This window comes from Sminthopsis crassicaudata, chromosome 1 (assembly GCF_048593235.1).
Source record: "Sminthopsis crassicaudata isolate SCR6 chromosome 1, ASM4859323v1, whole genome shotgun sequence".
NCBI classification, from domain to species: Eukaryota; Metazoa; Chordata; class Mammalia; order Dasyuromorphia; family Dasyuridae; genus Sminthopsis; species Sminthopsis crassicaudata.
The window spans coordinates 432,340,491-432,359,386 of NC_133617.1; the positions used below are offsets into that span (position 1 = coordinate 432,340,491).

The 18,896-nt window shown below is 36.9% G+C and overlaps 1 protein-coding gene across 2 annotated transcripts in view; it reads right to left on the minus strand.

The window, feature by feature from the left end:
- Positions 1-17,728, minus strand: part of LITAF (lipopolysaccharide induced TNF factor) — a 46,074-nt gene extending 28,346 nt beyond the window's left edge. The window contains exon 1 of one of the 2 annotated variants that reach the window (XM_074280557.1): positions 17,572-17,728. The gene's annotated coding sequence lies outside the window, so the exon portion shown is untranslated. Of the gene's footprint in view, positions 1-17,452 lie in introns of both variants that reach the window. The other variant, XM_074280556.1, reaches the window with a different exon arrangement.
- Positions 17,729-18,896: the final 1,168 nt, after the last annotated feature.

The window sequence follows — 18,896 nt, forward strand, 5'->3', positions numbered from 1 at the left end:
AAGCAGACTACTCAGATGAGAAATCTTTATTATGTTCTGAGGACCTTGGAGGAATGCTTTATTTTTATAGTACCAGAGTGTGACTTTCAAGGGAAACAAATTGGCTAAAATGAACACTGATAGGGGTCTTTAGATATAGAATACTGTTTATGCTATCAGGACCTAGTGACCATAGGATCATAGATTTACTATACCTATGCCTTAATTTTACTAAACTGAATTTCCCACCCACCCTTATTTATATTCTTTGTTATGAGGGATGGATTTCCTAACAGAGATAGAAGGAAGGCGACATTCTGAAATGAAGAGGATATAAAATATAACAGTAAAAATTAAAACTTCCAATTTGTTTCTTTTCTGTCATAATGATGATGATATCAGCAACTAGCACTTACGTGATACTTTAAGGTTTACAAAATGCTTTACAAATATTTCATTTGATTCTCTCATCAACCTTGGTATATTGGATGCTATTGTCATTTTATAGATGAGGACATTGAAGCAGGTAGAAATTAAGTAATTTGTCCAGAGCTACACAGCTAGTAAATGTCACATATGAATACAGGTCTTCCTGACTTCAGGGCCAGTACTCTGGGCTTGATATTAAATAATTAAAGACAAAGGCAAGAAAGAAAAAAGAAGAGTATAAAATATGCCAATAAACAAGAAAACAGACTCACTTTACAAAAAACAAACAGTAGGTGTTGGGGAGTTGGGACAAATGAGATGGGCTAGATTGAATAGAATTATATTTTAGAGACAAAAAGGGAAACTGGACTTGATTAAGTGGAAAAAGTCATTCATACATTTAGGACTCTGTTCAAGTCTTTTATTTAAATAAAGGAGCCAAAAACACCTTAATAAATACCAGCAAAACTGTTAATGGCTCTTGCCAAGAACGCCAGCAGCCTCTGAAACTAAGGTGTAAATCGTAAGACTCCAGAGTACCAGGAAGATACCACCCACATGAGAAAGCCACCCCAATAGTTCTAAGTCAATGTAAACACTTATCAAGGTTAGTTGAGTCCAAAAGCTTCTTCCCAGCTGGCTCAAAATTTATATGGAAACAAAAACAGAAAAGTTGGCAAATCTAGAGACTCCTGGAATGACTGTTCTAGATAACTAAGATTTCCAAAACTGACTGTTTACCCTCCCCCTTTTAAGATCTATTAATTAAAATAAAAAACAAACCTTACTTCCCAAAAGAAAAATCAGGACAAAGAAAAAAAATAAATACACAGTAGTTTGGAAGGTAACAATTCTTTCAAGAGTGAGCCTGGAACAATAAATAGACAGAGGGCCAGCCTAGGAGTCAGAAAAATTTGGGTTCAAGTCCTGCCATGTTGACTCTCAACCATAGGCCTATTGCAGAGTTCCAGGCACATAGTAGATGCTAAAAATACTTATTGTTGGACATTCTCTGACAGTCCAAGGCAAATCTTTGAATTTGTAAATTAAATAAGATTTATTAGTCCATACTGGTGGAAGGAGCTTGCTCACTGGAGGCTTATGACAAAAATCAAGGGTCCTTGTCCTTGGCCAAATATTTTTTTGGATAACACTTATCTTTACCTTTGGAAGGATAAATTGTGTACAATATTTTCTACAACAAGGTAATGTGAGATTTAAGTTGGCTAAATATCCAATAGAGGATTCTGCCTACCCAAAGCAGAGAAGCTAAACATTTGTTGACTTGCCTTAATAAGAATTTCCTCTTTCAAAAAAAAGGGAGAACTAATGAAGGGTTATTCCACTCTGCATCAGTTGCAAGAGTAAAACTTTTTTTGGGGGGGGGAGGGGGTTAAGTGACTTGCTCAAGGTCACACAGCTAGGAAGCTTAAGTGTCTGAGACCAGATTTGACTCAGGTCCTCCTGACTTCAGGGCTGGTGCTCTAGCCATCTGTGCCATCTAGTTGTCCTCAGCAAGAGTAAAACTTAAGAGAAACTTAGGAAAGGGTAAGGAAGGGAACTGCTCATTCCATCAGTCAGTATTAAAGAAACAAGATGAAGAAACTGAGCTCAAATACCAACTCTTGACACTATTAACATGACCTTTGACAAATTACTTAAAACCTTTGAACATCAATAAAATGAAGGAATAGAATAAATAGCCTTCAATAGGGTTTCCTTAAAAATCTATACCTATGATCCTATGAAGAAAAGGCTCCATCCCAGAAAGTGATCTGTGACCAGAAGAGTGAACATTGAAGCATATCTTTTTTTTTCTTATTTTAAAAACATGGTGAATGAAGGAAATTGTAATGGGCTTTATTTTTCATGACTTCTTAGTGGGTGAAGAATAGGGAGGGAGAAGGAAGAGAATTCAGAACTGAAAATAAGGGAGAATTTTTTTTTTCTAGAAAAGAAGAAAGCTAGGAATAGTTTGGCAGACACTCTAGGATTAAAAAAAACAGATTTTAAAGGGTGCAGAAGGATTGAGTAAATCCCAAACACTAACTACAGAGTTAGTCCAGGAGAGATAAGCTCTCAAGAATTAAATTCTAAAGACATAAAAGGAAATAATTCTGATGAGGGAAAAAGGTGTTATCTAAAAAGACCTAAGTCCAGTCCACTCTTCATATCTTTCTTTGCCTGTTGGACATCTCCACCTATGTTCCATAGGCATCTCAAACTTAATATATCCACAACATAACTCATCTTCCTCTCTCTAAACCTATTTCCCACTCAACATTCTTATTTCTTTAGAGATATCATTCTCATAATTACCAAAGTAGAATAGTCTGTCAATAAAAATATATTAAGTACCTATTATTACGTGTCATACAAAGATCAAAAACACTTGCTTTCTAGTAGGTCAATCTTAGGGGGAAAACAACAGGCAAACAACTAGGTACAAACCAGCTAATATACAAGATAAATTGGAAATAATCAACAAAGGGAAGGCATTAAAATACTCAGGACTTACTTGCAAAACCAGGTTGATAACCTGGAATCCATTTTTGATTCTTCACTTTCAATCACTATTCATCCATGATATCTATTTTACCTTCTCAACATCTATAACATATGTTGATTTACACCACAACTCTATTCCAGGTGTTTATCACTATTTATATTGGTTCCCACAACAGTTTCCAATTTGGTTTCTGTGCCTTATTTAGAAGGCCTCTAATTCATCTTCCACCTACCTGTCAAATTGATAATATGAAAGCACCTATGAAACCAAAATACTCTCCTGCTCAAAAACCTCTGATGGCTCACAGTATCTAGGATAAAACACAAACTCCTATGTTTGCCATTTAAAGCCCTTCACAATCTGGCTCCAGTCTCTCTTCAGGTTGATTATATATGATTCATCTCATCCACTCTACCTTTCCAGTTGAAATTAGTCCTAGGTGCTGTACATGATAATCTATTTTCCTCTCTTTTTGCCTTTACACAAACAATCCCCTTCTATGTCTGTAATGCTTTCCCCACCTCATCTATACCTCTTAAAACATCTTAGTTCCCCTTCAAAACTCAATAGTTTGACTATTCCTTCAAGAAACTTTTCAAATTCTTCCAGATATTAGTGTTATCCAAGTATATTTATCAGGCATATACCCTGCAATTACTTATCTATAAACATGTTGTACCCTCATATTGGGCAGACTGTCTTATTTTAATAACTGTATCCCCAGAACTTAGCACAATGCCTGATAGAAAGCAATAACAATGTTTGTTGATTGACTAAAGTCTCTTTTAATACTTCCCTGACTTTCTAAACAAAGTTAAAAAAAAAATTAAACCTCTTTTTGGTATCAGTCTTCATTGTTAACATCTCTTAGCATGCTAGTTGTACATATACATGGACTTTCATATGAAAGTCTCCTATTGTAATTTTTTGAAATTATATCTGATTTTTCTTTCTTTTTTAAAAAGCACATCTACTTTGTCTAGTTTTTCTGTGGTCCTCCTTCACAGTCCTCTCATTCTTCTAATTGTAAATGTAGTCCCACTTTTCCTTTTCCTACTTACAATGGGTTTGGAGATCAAATAAACTATTTCCTTAATTCATTATGTTCTCCATAAGTTAGAAGCCAATAGCTAAGATAAAAAAGATAATAATATTACTGCATCATCAATTATTGCAGTTACTACCAAAGTCTCTGCAAGAGAAAGTGGAAATGAAGATCAAAATTTTAAAAACACTCAAGATACTTAAAAAAATTAAAGAAACATACCATCTTCCTTATAGAAACAACTAGGAGAGCATATGGAATACTAAAACCATCAAGATTCCTGGGTTAGATGCTTTTGCTTGCTTTATCACAAGGGAAATGTAGGGTTGGGCAGCTATATGGCAAAGTAGATAGAGCTTAAAACTAAGAAAACTCCTCTTCCTGAGTTCATATCTGTAAGTGTCTCTGCCTCAGTTCTTCATCTGTAAATTGAATTGAAAAAGAAAATATTCCAATATCTTTGCCAAGCAAACCCCAAAAGGCAGTCCCAAAAAGCCAGACAAAACTGAACAAAGAAAAATCATCAAATGATTTTCTTTAATTTAAAAAAATGTAAAAAGATGGCATCCATTGTGGGATATACATATGTATATATATATAAACATGCCTAAGAAGAAGGATCAAAGCTGTTAGTCGTAAATTGTACTAAATGCTATTGTTTACTTTATCTCTGATTTGTCCAATCTAATTTCCTTACTGCTTCAAGTTTTCATTAAGTAAATCAGGCACTTGGTTATATATTATATTGTTTTATAAGCATCTCAACAGGACATTTTCTTTTTTCCAAATAATTTTTATTGTTTCCTCCAGGGCAGGAACTTCTTTTCTGTTGTTTGACACATAGTAATGCTCAAAAGATTGTATGACAGATCACAAATTTAAAGCTGGAAGGGACCTCAGGGGTCTTCTGGGCCAAAATTTTATGAATTAAGGAAGTTGAGACCCAATATGAAATACATCAGAACTCTAGCAAATCAGTTGCCAATTTTGACTTCAAAGAACTGAAGGTGAACATCCTCACTCCTGTTCACAGAGAGATAAAAAAAGGTACATGTGGTCAGACAAGGCCAACTGCAGACTACTTAGCTAACCACTTCTTTATGAGAATTCAATGAGAAGTGAGAGCAACCAAAAGAAAAAAAATCAGTAAGGCATTTAAAATTTATTTTTTAATTAAGTGATTGAACTAAATGATCTCTTGGGTCGCTTCCAGTTCTAAAGCTCTATAAGACACACTTTAATTCCTTAAGGAAATGGAGTCATTGTAACAGAAAATCCATTAAGCCCTAGAAAAGAATGAAGTTTAGAAAAACATCATGACTAAATGAGCTAAAGCTCCCTTCCTCCAAAAATCTATTACTTAGCTCTAAGGCTTGAATATGTGTTTATTAGGCTTTATTTCCCAGCTTATCAGATTTCTTCAATACTGCATGTATTTTTAAATTTTAAGTAGCTTTTAAAAAATTTTTCCAGATACATAGATTGTTGCAAAATCTTGTGTTCCAAAATTTTCTCCCTTCCTCACCTTCTTCCTTCCCTAAACAAGAAACACTCTGATATAAGTTAGACATGTGCTCTTCTTCTTCTTCTTTGCTGAGGCAATTAGGGTTAAGTGACTTGCCCAGGGTCACACAGCTAAGAAATATCAAGTGTCTGAGGCTACATTTGAATTCAGGTCCTCCTGACTTTAGGGCCAGCATTCTATCAGCCACTGGGCCTTTTAGCTGCCCCAACAAGTACAATTCTTCTAAACATACTTTCATATTCATCATGCTATGCAAAAAAAATCAGATCAAAAGGAGAAAAAAAAACAAACAACAAAAAAATAAGGTGAAAATACTATGCTTTGATCCACATTCAGTCTCTATGGTTCTCTCTCTGGATGCAGATGGCTCTTTGCATCACAAGTCTATTGCAACTGATTTGAATCACCTCATAATTGAAAAGAGCTAAGCTGATCATTACTTAATCTTGTTGCTGTGTACAATGTTCTCTTGGTTCTGCTCACTTCATTTAGCATCAGTTCATGTAAGTCTTTTCAGGGTTTTAATCAGCCTGCTCATCATTTCTTACAAAATAATATTCCATTACATTCATATACCATAATTTATTTAGCCATTCCCCAAGTGATGGGCATTCACTCAATTTCCAGTTCCTTGTCTCTATAAAAAGGGGTTGCTACAAACATTTTATACATGTGAGTCCTTTTCTCTTTTTAATGATCTCTTTAGAATATAATCCAGTAATATTGCATGTATGAAAAGTCAGATCCTATTCAAGGAACTCAAAGATTATTCACATGCTCTGGCTGAAATGAGATTTTGTTATATTGACTTCTTTCTGAAACAGAGGGAGCACTGCCTAGAAATTTTAGTCATACAGACATTTTGTAATGGTGGCTCATTGTAATGGAATTTGACTTCTGTGAGATACCAGTGTCACGTTGGGGAAAGAGGACTTACTGGTTATCGAATCAAAGGACCTTTGTTTAAACCCCTGCTCCCAGCTCTTTATGTGACGTTAGGCAAATCACTTAACCTCTCTGTGTTCCTGTTTCTACATTTATAAAGTCAAAAGGGGGGGAGGGGACGATGTGAGTACAGATGACCTATGAAGTACATTCCAATTCTGGATCTGTTACAAGTGTTTTCCTAAACAACTATCCTGAGAAAGGAAGTTAGAATCAAAGGAGAATTGCCTAGAGTATCCATCTAGACAGGGGAAAAGTACCTAGAATAATTTATCTGACTTCCATCTCTTAAAGAGCCTATTTATCGACTCTTTAATTATAACTTTAAAAATAATGCCAAAATGCATAATGGAATATTTCAGAAAATCCAAAGTCCAAACTAAAGAGCCTTTCTAAGTCTGATACTTCTCACAGATCAGAGATCAAGTTACAACAATCTGAATGTTATATTTGAATACATAATAACTATAACCTATAACAATTTGTGTAATGGAAAAATACTTCCATTGACTATCTAAAGATATCTTGAAAAAACCAGAGTAGGCCATTTCTCAACAAACCACATGACCACAAATGACTGTTTCTAAGTGAAATAATAGCTTTTAACAGAACCAAATTAATAGCACTATACCATCTACTCATATTAACAGTATGTGTCGGTTCAATCTTTTTGACAAAATTTAAAATTGCCAACAGGAATATTTTTCTGTGTTAGATGATGATTTTTATCCACATTAAACTTGACTATCTATTTTGTAATTGTATGAAATTGATCCTATAAAAGCAACTTTAGCTTTCTTCAGGCAGATAAATGCAATCCTGAAGTCAGGAAATCCCAAATTCTAAGATGGCCTCAGACAGATAGTAACTATGTGATCCTGAAAAATCACTAAAATCATTGGCAGCCTCAGTTTCCTCAACTGTAAAACTGTAATGGTAATAATAACACCTCCCTCACAGGATAAGTTGTGAGGTTCAACTGAGATAATATTTATAAGATCACAACACAGTGATCAGCATGTAGTGGGTGCTTATTTAAGCTAATTTCCTCCTTGAGCTCCTGCTCCACAAGGGATTATTTCATTTCTTCAGTGCAGAGGTCAGAGTATCTGTGCCTTTCTCATCCTAGATAATTCTTGTCCTTGTCTTTCCATAAATCCTCCACAAAATATCTCTCCAGTTAGATAGAGGCCTCTTCCCGAGTGTTTTCCCGCCCCAAATACTTGAGTTATACTAGCTTAATATCTGAATTGTCTATTTCTTTTTCTCATTCTGTAACCTAGCTTACCTCCTTTCCCATTACTGTCAGTAATACGTTATAGGATATTTATACCTACCTTCCCCCTTCCCTTCCTTTTGAATTTTTATGTCGAGTAAAAACAAAGAAATTAGTTAGAAGTTAGTCAAGGTCCATGCATATTCTATTGTTATTCCATTTGTAACATCAAATATTCAATTTTGTCAGTGGAGGAAACCGACAATAGACACCTCCAACCACTCAACTTATTGATTGGAGCAGGGAGTTCACTCAAATGAGTGCTGCTCTGTAAGGATTATTTCATGAGCAAGTCAAGAACTATGTCAACAAATGAGTAAAATCCATTTGAAAAGATCAGTTTATGGATGAGTGGATGACCATCAGTTGGGCTATGGTATATGAATGTGATGGAATACTATTGTTCTATAAGAAACAATCAGCAGGATGATTTCAGAAAGGCCTGCACTTACATGAACTGATGCTAAGTGAAGTTAGTAGAACCAAGAGAACATTGAACACAGCAGCAACAAGATTATGCGATGATCAGCTTGGCTCTTTCCAATTATGAAGTGATTCAAGGCAATTCCAATAGACTTGTGATAGAAAGAAAGAATGATGAGGTTCGGCGCAGGGCAGAGAGTTGTGGGAACCCCCTTCTGATCCGCCCAGCTCCTTTGTAAATTATGAACCCGAAAAGTTAAACTGGCAAAATAAGTTTATTAGAACTGAGAAGTCAGCTTTTGGTGGGAGCTGGGAGCAGAGAAATCCTGACATTGAGGTGAATAGGGTCTTGTTAGGGCAATAGGTGAAAGAGATAAAGAGTGAGTAACACTGAAAAGAGAATGTCTTTTCAGCGGGCAGAGGGTCACAGCTATGTGACTCAATAGAGTTGGATAGAAATCTTGATCTCCAGCTCTGGCTAAGTAAGAGTGGTCCTGGACTCAACTAGTCCGCCCCAGATAACAGAATGAAATCACTTTATCTTGATTCCCTGGGGTGGGTCTCTCAGGGGAGAGTTTCTCTGAGGGAGTTTCCCAAGCTTTCCCTCAAAGTTCAAGAGAAAGAGTGAGAGAGAGTTTGGGGCTCCCCTTGTCAAGAGAACTATAGAGATGGAATGTGGATTACAATATATTTTCATCTTTTTTATTATTGTTTGCTTGCTTGTATTTTTCTTTCTCATTTTTTCCCCTTTTGATCTGCTTTTTCTTCTGCATGATAAATGTAGAAATGTTTAGAAGAATTGTACATGTTTAGCCTATATTGGATTACTTGTTGTCTGAGTAAGGGGAAAGAAGGGAAGAGAGGAAGAAATATTTGGAACACAAAGTTTTCCAAGGGTGAATGTTGAAAACTGCATATATTTTGAAAAATAAAAAGCTGTTATTTTATTTAAAATATTTGAAAGTTTAAAAAAAAAAAAAAAAAGATCAGTTTGGTTCCTGGTGGCTTCCAAAAGGACTATAACTCCACTCCACAACAGCTAGGAGTCCGTTTGATGAGGTTTAGATTTGGGGAACCCAAATGAAATTAGTGTTTCTGGTGGTCAGGGAGATAATGAGGTATAGTGGCAGGTTTGGGGTTCAGGGAATCAAATGGAGCTCCCCTGCAACCCCTTAGGATTTGATGCAAGGGTAGGGAGTTTTGGGGACTCCCTTCTGGTGGCACAGAGGCTCCCTGTAAAGGAATTTGTAGACCCAAAAACCTAGATTGATAAATGAGGTTTATTATGGGGTTTGGAAGTAAGGTTAAAGTCTGGTTAGGGAAATAGGTGAAGGTAAAGAAAGGATAGCACTGGAAAAAGTATTCCAGTGGACAGAGGTTCTTGATGTGCCAAGCATAGCATAGCATGGCATGTTTGGACAGAGTTGGACATGATTGAAATAATTTAACAAATACCACTTTTAAGGTTTGCAAAGCTCTTTATAATTATTATCTCATTTGATCATCTCAACTTTGAAAATAGGTGCTATTACTACCCCTGTTTTACAGATGAGGGAACTAAGGAAAATAAAGTTAACTGACTTGCTTAGCATCATATCTAGTGTCTGAAGCTGGTTTTAAACTGAGGATTTCTAGACTCCAGGTCCAGGACTCTATCCACTGCAACAGCTAGCAGACACAAAGCCCATATGTGTCGAAAGACAAGACTCAAACAGACTTTTCTGACTTGAGGTGTTTTAGCTAACCCTAACATTTTTATTTCTTGAGTCAAGATCATTGAACGAACACATATACTATATACATGTGTATGTAAAAAATATGTACATATAAAATCACTCTATGTGAATACTGCTCATGAGATAAGGATGCATATATACACTCAAAGAGAGGAATATATGTGTAGGAGTGTGCATGTAAGCTCAATGAAGGCAAGAATTGTTGATTTTTTTTTTCTTTGAATCCTAAGATCCCAGAATAGGGCAAGGAATGTAGTAGGTGCCCAACAAATGGGTTCATTGATTGCAAATGGACATATTCATACATATATTTTTTAAAGTCTCTAATAAATGGGATTCTAAAAGTCCATTTGTTTGTTACTCTTAATATGAGTCTTAATTAAAAGTTAACAGGAACAAATCTCGCACAATTTTTAGTCTTCACAGATTGTGGTTCCTTTAAATCACCCAAGCAATGATCTATAATTTGTGGTCATATTGTATGGCTAGGGGAATTGGTGCTAAAAAAGATGGCATTTGCTGGCAGGCAGCAACTCAGAACAACAAAAACCATTAAATTTTCCAAATGGTAGGGTTAACCAGCTTTCCTCTTCCTGTCTTTCCAATTCTTAGTACTGTTCATTCTGCATCTGTAATGCCTTACACCAAAGTGTATATGCCATCTGACTGAACTCAATAGTTAAAATACTGAACCTAACCACATTTAGATTACAAGTTCTTTGGGATTTTTGGAGCTTTGGAGGAAAAAAAATAAATTGTAATCTCTAAAACAAAAGGAATAAAAAATATTCCTACAATTATTACTATTTGAGAAAAGACATATGTAAAACTTTCCTTAAAGGAATACTAATATAAACACTCAAAAAAACAATAAGGTATCCTATAAATCCGATATTACATTTATAATGTTTAGGAAGTTAACTCTTCAACTGCCAGACACTAAAACTGGAAATTGTCATAAAATTTCTCCTAATGCTCAGTTCATAAATGCTTTTCTTATTTCCTTCCCTCCCTATCCATGGAAGTAATTCCTATGGACTCGAAATCATCCCATTTAAACAATCTTCAGCCAAAGACTCATTTAATCAACTTACTATTTTTTCCAAAAAATAAAAACATGTACATGTTAGACCTCAACATATGAGAAGACAGCATACAAAGTAGAAACCATCCAACAAAATCAAAACTAGATAGTCTCACTTCAATTCATAAGATTTAGAAGTAGAAAAACTTTTAGAGACAACATTCTCATCTTAGAAATGAAGAAATTGAAGCTGAAAAAGGTTTAGTGATTTGCCCAGGGTTACACAGCCTAGTAAGTGGGCTAGACTACATTTGCACTCAGGTCTTTCTGACATGAAGCCTATTTTCTCCATGCACTAGCCCATTTCACTATCCAGTTTCAAATTATTTATTATCTCTAATGCACAAACTACTATACTGAATGGTCTCTTTTCCAAACAGCTCCAAGTAACTTAAGTAGAACATTTCAAAGGCAAGAAGATAACTTACCACTAATAGAGAGTCTCCTCTTCCATTTTTGCTATTTGACTTACACAGAAGTTACAGTATGAAGTCTCTGGTTGTTATTTTTGGGGTAAGAATATAAATCACCTCGGTGATTATAAGATATATTCTACCTTTTTAGACTCAAATGAAGCAAAACTCCAACTCCTAGGCAGCTTTGCCCAAAAGCCCTAAATGCTATACATGAAGATACACTGATCTGTACTAATTTTAATACAAAAGGAAAAGGATAAGAAGAAAAAATAAAGAAGCACTTTGAATTACTTCAAAATAAACTTAAAAGGAAACCATGCTTTGCTCCTCTATTTCAACCAGATTGGTCTCATGACTGTCAAGTTTCATAATTTTGCATATTTCTAACTTTTACTAATGTTGCTCTCTTGTTTATCAAAACATTTTCCCTGTGACTTTTTCTTGGTTTTCTATATCAGAATTTGGTGTGGTGCATCTTCTGGGTTGTTGAGGAGGAAGTGTGCTGGGTGAGCTAGGCAAAAATGCCTCTTCTCGCTCTATCATTTCTGTTCCCTTAAAATTCCAAAAAACTTCCAAAAGTGTTTCATCTACCCAGAATAAAAGCCTTTCATCTTCTCCAAGAATTCTTACTTGATAGACCTGACCCCAAGGAAAATATTTCCTTAATTTTTGTTCTCAACATTCCATTTAATTTGAACTATTATAGAACTCTCTGTCTTTTACTCTTTTTAAGCTATATCTTCCCCAAGGGAAGGAATAAATGTCTTTTATGTCTTTCTTGTCTAAGAAGGGGAGTACAATTTACACAATAAGTGGTCAAGAAATACCTAATGAAGAGTAATGAGGAAACAAAACTATCACTCTTTGCAAATGATGATAGTATAGAGAATCCTGGAGAATCAACAATAAAAACAACAACAAAAAACTATTAGAAACATATGATACCAACAGAGCCCAGCAACAAGAGATAGAAAGAGAAATCCCATTTTAAATAAATGTAGACAATATAAAATATTTGTGAATCTACCTGTCCTCAAAGCCAGGAACTATATGAACACAATTACAAAATACTTTTTGCACAAATAAAGTTAGATCTAAACAATTAGAAGAATATCAAGTGCTCATGGGTAGGCTGAGTTAATATAATAAAAATGACAATTCTACCTGAATTTATCTACTTATTCAGTGTCATACCAATCAAACTGCCAAGAAATTATTTTATAGGCTAGAAAAAAATAATGACAAAATTCATCTGGAAGAACAAAAGGTCAAAAATTTCAAGAGAATTAATGAAAAAAAAAATGTAAAAGTGGCCTACTCATACCAGACTTAAAACTGTATTAGAAAGTGGCAGTCATCAAAACCATTTGATATTAACTAAGGAATAAATGTGGTTGTTCAATGGAATAGATTAAGTTCACACTAGTCAATGATTATAGTAACTTAGTGTTTGATAAACCCACAGACTCAAGCTTCCAGGATTAGAACTCTCTATTTAACAAAAATTATTCCAAAAACCACAAGTGAGGAGGGAAATTGTTCCAAGTATGGGAGATGATTCATACAGATATATGGAGACAGAAAGGACTTTGGTTTGATTGTCAAGTAGTTTGTGAAGTGATCAATCTGAAAAGTTGGGTTTGGCCATCATCAAGTATATGAAAGGCTATCATGTGGAAAGAGAAAATGCATTTGACCATCCATAACTATAGTCCTTCCTTCCTGGAGATCCAAACTCTAACATGAGATTTTATTTCTCCTCCCATCCTTTTCAGATTCTTCTTACATGATACCTCCCTCCATTAGAATATACACTCTTGGAGAGAAGGAACTGTCTTTCTGCTTATCTCTCATTACCATAATTGAACATAGAAACTGATACATTCAGTGCTTAATAAATCTTTATAGACTCCGATCCAAAATGGCTCAGTATGGCAAAAACTAGGCATAGACCACCACCAAGCTAAAGTCAAGATGGGTTCAAGATTTAGATAATAAGCAAATTACAAAAACAAAGTAATTGGCTCCCTTTCATGGGCCTTTAAACAAGAGATAAACGACCACTTGGAAAAGATGTTCAAGAAATTTCTGGCCATGAAATTCTGGTTTCTTTCTCTTCAGTCCCTTACAGCTTCAACTATCAGACCTGTAATTCTTTCTGTATGCCTGATTTGACATTTCAAACATTCTGTTAATCCTATCTCTGCTATTGATTATATTGCCAGCACCTATATAACCTTGATATGATTATGAAAAGTAGGATTTCTGACTACCAAGTCAGAGAGCACCAGCCCTTTAGTCAGGAGAACCTGAGTTCAAATATGGCCTCAGACACTTCCTGGCTGCATAATCCTGGGCAAAAAATTTAACCTCAATTGCCTCAGCACACACATACACACAAATCCTCCCAATCGTCTTTTCCTAGGTCCCTTCTGACCTCTTATAATCCATATCCTAGATCCCTAAAATAGGAGATTGGAGAATACTCAGGGTCTGAAGGTGACTTGGCAATGTCTCAAGGATGTTCACTGATTATTGATTCTATTGTTGACTTGATCCTATTGCTTCTAGGGTCCCCAAGGGAAATGTAAGACTTCTCTGACACAAGAAGAGGAGAGGGCAAGAAAGTGAAGGGAAATGGGCAGACAGACTCTCTACATCAAATCCCATGTCATCTCCCGCAAAGGTTTCATAGTGAGGAATTTTTTTTATCAATCAGTGCAAGTCAAGAGATAGAATTTATATCAGGTCCCTGGACACCGCCCCCCCCCTTCAATATGCCATGCTACATTTCAATTTCCAACCTGAGCTGCCACACATACATAGTCTCTCAACTACCAACTTTAAATCCTATATATCCTCCAGAGACAGCTGGTGATAAAGTGGCCAACATACTTGCATTGGTCCTGGAGCCAAGAAAACCTTAGCTCAAAGTGATTTCGGTGGCCAAGTCACTCAATTTCTATTTGCCTCAGTTTCTTCAACTGTAAAACAAGAAGAATAGCCTGTACCAAAGCTTAACACAGTGTCTGGCACACAGGAATTATAGAAATTTATGGAAGTTTATGACTTCCTTCATTTTACAGATAAGGAAACTGAGTCCCACAATAATTTAGTGACTTGCCCAACAATTGCAGAAACTGAAGCTATATGATAAAATGAAAACTTAATATTAATTTTAAATATTTGGATTAAAACTATTAATTTTATTTTATGTTGTCATCTTCCATCCCAATGGAATCAGTGTTTTATTAATTATGCACGCCTAGGAAAGAATAATTTAAAACTGCCAACTCTCCAGAAAAGCAACTTGGCAAGAGATGAGGAAGATTGGGGGTAAGCAGCAGGAGGCGGGGACTCTGGAAGATGAAGTAGTCTTACCACAATCTAAAGCAAGCCATTACTTTTCAGTAACGTGTCTCAGGGGATTTTTAGAGTTGATATAATTCAGGCAAAACTTTAGTTTCAAATTACAAGTGAAAGAACATAAACTCAACTGCCCTGAATGCAATCTATCTAGTTTTGAAAGTTAGCAGCTGAATCTTCCTGGCAACATTTTTGCAAAGAAACCACCAACTTTAGAAAGTCTAGATGATTTCAAGGAAATCAATAATAATAATTTTAAAAGGTAAATGAAGTTACACCATCAAAAAAAAATGCAGTGGCAAGGTATAAATAATTTATAGCCTAAAAGAAAACCAGCTTTAGCACAGGCTTAATGAGCAATCATTATAGTTTTAAACTAAGACTAAAACCTGCTTTTTTTTTTTTCTTTTTTCTTTTTTTTTTTTTAGCTGAGGCAATTGGGGTTAAGTGAACCTGCCCAGGGTCGCACAGCTAAGAAGTGTTAAGTATCTGAGACTACTTTTGAACTCAAGTCCTTTTGACTTCAGGGCTGGTGCTCTCTCCACTTCACCACCTAGTAGCCCCTAAAACCCACATATTTACACAATTATTTTTTACTATGAATCGACCCCTTTTAGGCAAATTTCCCTTTGTCTAATTCTTATAAATTTCACTTGACAAGACATGCTAAATCAGGAGTTCTTTAATTTTTTTTGTGTATGTCATGGACATCTTTTGCAATCTGGTTTAGTCAAAGGATGGAGTCTTTTTCAGAATTTATTTAAATACATACAATGAAACACACAGGAGTAGAAAGGAAATCAATTATACTGAAAACTTATCAAACAATTTTAAGTTCTTGGACACTAGAGTACTGAAAACTTATCAAACAATTTTAAGTTCTTGGACACTAGAGTTGAAATCCCAGGTCTAAAAGAAATCATTATGTTGTAATGGGATAATATTTGAAAGTATTTAGAACAATGCCTCGCACATAATAGGCTTTTAATAAATATTTGCTTTGGGGTACAGTGGATAGAACACCTCAACTAGACTCAGGAAGGACTGAGGTCTCATTTGAAGTTTTTTATTCAGAATTATATATGTTTGAAAACAGGGGCATCCCATTTGCTCTAGATTATAATAAACCAAATTAATATTTTAGTCTAGATGTGGAAATAGGGAACCTATAAAGGAGCTGAAAGAAGTCAGTAACTAAGGTGAATGAGATCTACAGTATGCTTTTATTTCAGGAATGAATACTTACAATTTCTCACTTCAAGTTCTAAGAACTATATTTAGTAATAATGTTACAATAATCATTTTATATAGCCTTGAGATTTGCAAAGCACTTCACAAATATTTCATTTGATTCTCATAAAAATCCTGAGAGGAAAGTGCCAATATTAGCCCCATTTTACAAATGAGGAAACTGAAGCAGAGAATGGTTAAGTGACTTGCCCAGGAGAACATAGTTAGGGAGTGTCTGAGACTATATTTGAACTCTGGTCTTCCTAACTTGAAGTTCAAATGAAGGGAGATAATGTGTTCATCACAGGTAAATGATGTCGAATAACAGTGAAAATGTCTTATTTCTCATCAAAAATGAAGAGCAGTATGGCAATTGCTTGCTTAAAAGTCTTCTCAGAGTGTTTCCTAACAGAACTATGCGTCCTTCTTTGGGATCTGTAGACTGCCACAACAGGTTTTTTTTTTTTTTTCTTCCTTTTCTGACTTTAAATGCAGTTTTGAGTTTTTCTTCTGGCTCTGCCTCTAATTTCCAACCTCAATCAAATCACTGGACTAACCCTGGGAAATAAAAATAGAAACTCCCTCCAGTTATCATAAACTGGACTAGTGACTTTACTTGCTTTTGCAAATAGTCTGAACCAATCACTCTGAAAAGCAGCAACGTCACTAGCAGTCTGGTGCACAACATTCACTCTGCCCCGAGCACCGGACATCTGCTAGACCTCAACTCCAACTCTTAACTCCGAAACCAATAACTAGCAGTTCCCTCAGTGACTTTCTCATCCCGATCAGTTCTAAGTTGCTAGATCCTTTCCTCTCCTTCCCCAAACAGAATCGCACAAGCCTGGAGGGGTCAGTCCATATTCTAGACACCCTTTGGCTGTTTTCTAATAGATCCAAAACCAGGTGGTCCAATGCGGCACCAACCTGTTGGCATTTAAGCTTGCCCAAACTTCCTCTTTGGACAGCACAATCAAAAAGCCTAAGGTATGGACGAAGTCCCGAACGAGCTGAAGCTGCCCCGGGGCAGGTCGCCACGAATCACCTAAAGTCCGGGAGGAAGTGTGGGGTGAATTTTCTCCTCTTTAACTGACCCAGAAGGACAGCCCTGGGAGGAGGGAAGGTGCCTGCCTAACTGAGCTAACTTGGACGAAGGACTCCCCTCAAATTCTGTCCATCCAGGACTTACAGCTTTTGGTCCTAAAGACTTCTGAAATCAAAACATTAGGGACGGAGAAACGGTCTCCCAAATCTTAAAAAAAAGAAAAAAGAAAGAGAAAAGAAAAGAAAAAAAGAAAGAAAAGAAAAAGGAAACCCGACCCCAATAAAGTCAACTCCCAGTAACCAGATCCCGGAAAAGACAACCAGGGAGTTGCCGAGAAAAGAAAGGCGGCGGTGGGGCCCCGGCCCAGCCTGAGCCCCGCGGGAGTCCGCCCCCTCCTCACGGTTCCGGCTCCAGTCCAGGACCAGCCTGAAGGTGGCCACTCACATTCTCTGCCCCTCTCGGAATCCCCATCTCGAGCCTCGAAACCGACCAAGACAAGTTCCCGGTCTCCTTACCCCCCACCCCATCTCCCGGAGTCTCGGTTCAAGGAGCCCCGCACTTACCACCGCCTATCGAGCTGAGCCGGGAGGTCTGAGCTAGCCCGGGCAGGCGAGGGGGCGGGTCTGAGCTGACCGGGGCGGGCAGCGCATTTAGAGAGGCTTCCGGCTTCTCCCCGCCTCCTGGCCCGACTCCTAGAGAGCAGCCAGGCCGTCCCGTCCTGTCCCGTCCCGCCTAGTCTCGCTCTCCTCCCCTTTCCCTTCCCTGCCCAGCCCCTTCCTCTTATGGCTGAAAGCTCCGTAACCCTACTCACGAGCCCTGGCTTCCCTCTGTGCCCCCCATCCAGTTCGCTGCAGAGCCCTTAAGCTTTCCCCATCCTCTGATTCCTACCTCTCAGAGTTGGAAGAAAAATCAGAAATCGTCTTGTTCAGGGGCTTTTAACCTTTTTTAGGTCATGGTCCACTTTCCAGTCTAGCAAAGCCTTTCTCAGAATCACGAATGTATAAAATCCAAAGGATTATAAAAGAATCCAAAGGTGAGTGAAAATAAAGATGTGATTTTTTTGGCCAAGTTCACGGTCCTTTAAAAAATCTATCCACACCCTACCCTTTAAGTCCGTGGATTCCAGGTTGAGAACCCTTGATCTGGTCTCAATTTCCTCATTTTACAGAGGAGGGTACTGAAACCCGAAGAGAATTAGTCACTTTCCTAGATTTTTAGTTAGAACTCTGGGTCACTTATTTCCCATTCAAGAGTCTTTACATTAGATATCTCACTGCTCTTTCCCTCAAAATTTCCCCTTCTTTGGTCCAGTTTTGCCTTCATTGAGCCTTCCCCAGTAATCTCTTCTCATCCCTCTGTCCACCTTTCCCAGATTTCCATCTGCACCCCATTACTTCTCTCTTCTCAAAGGCTCTGGTATAGTCCTTTCACAAAAACCAATTTCTTTCTGTTCCTTCTTTCAGAGGAGTCAATGACCATGTCCCTTCATAGGAAATTCACTGAACTGATTATATACACAGTCTCTTTTCAGTCTTCTTTGCCCTTTCTAGAATGGCCTTTTAGTTGTCCTTGTTGTTGTTCAGTCCTATCCAAGTCTTCCTGACCCCATTTGGGATTTTCGCAGCAAAGGTACCAAAAGAGTTTGCCTTTTCCTTCTTTGGCTAATTCTACAGATAAAGAAACTAAGGCAAACAGAGTTAAGCCACTGGCCTCAACTCACACAGCTAGTAAATCTCTGAAGCTGAATTTGAACTCAGGTCCTCCTCACTCTTGACTCTTGACTCCCAGTCCAATCACTTCTTCCACCAAAATCCCCATAATGATCCAACTCAGTACAACAAAACTGAAAGCTTTAGAAAGGGCTGTATATCAGAGTCTGGCAGAGTTT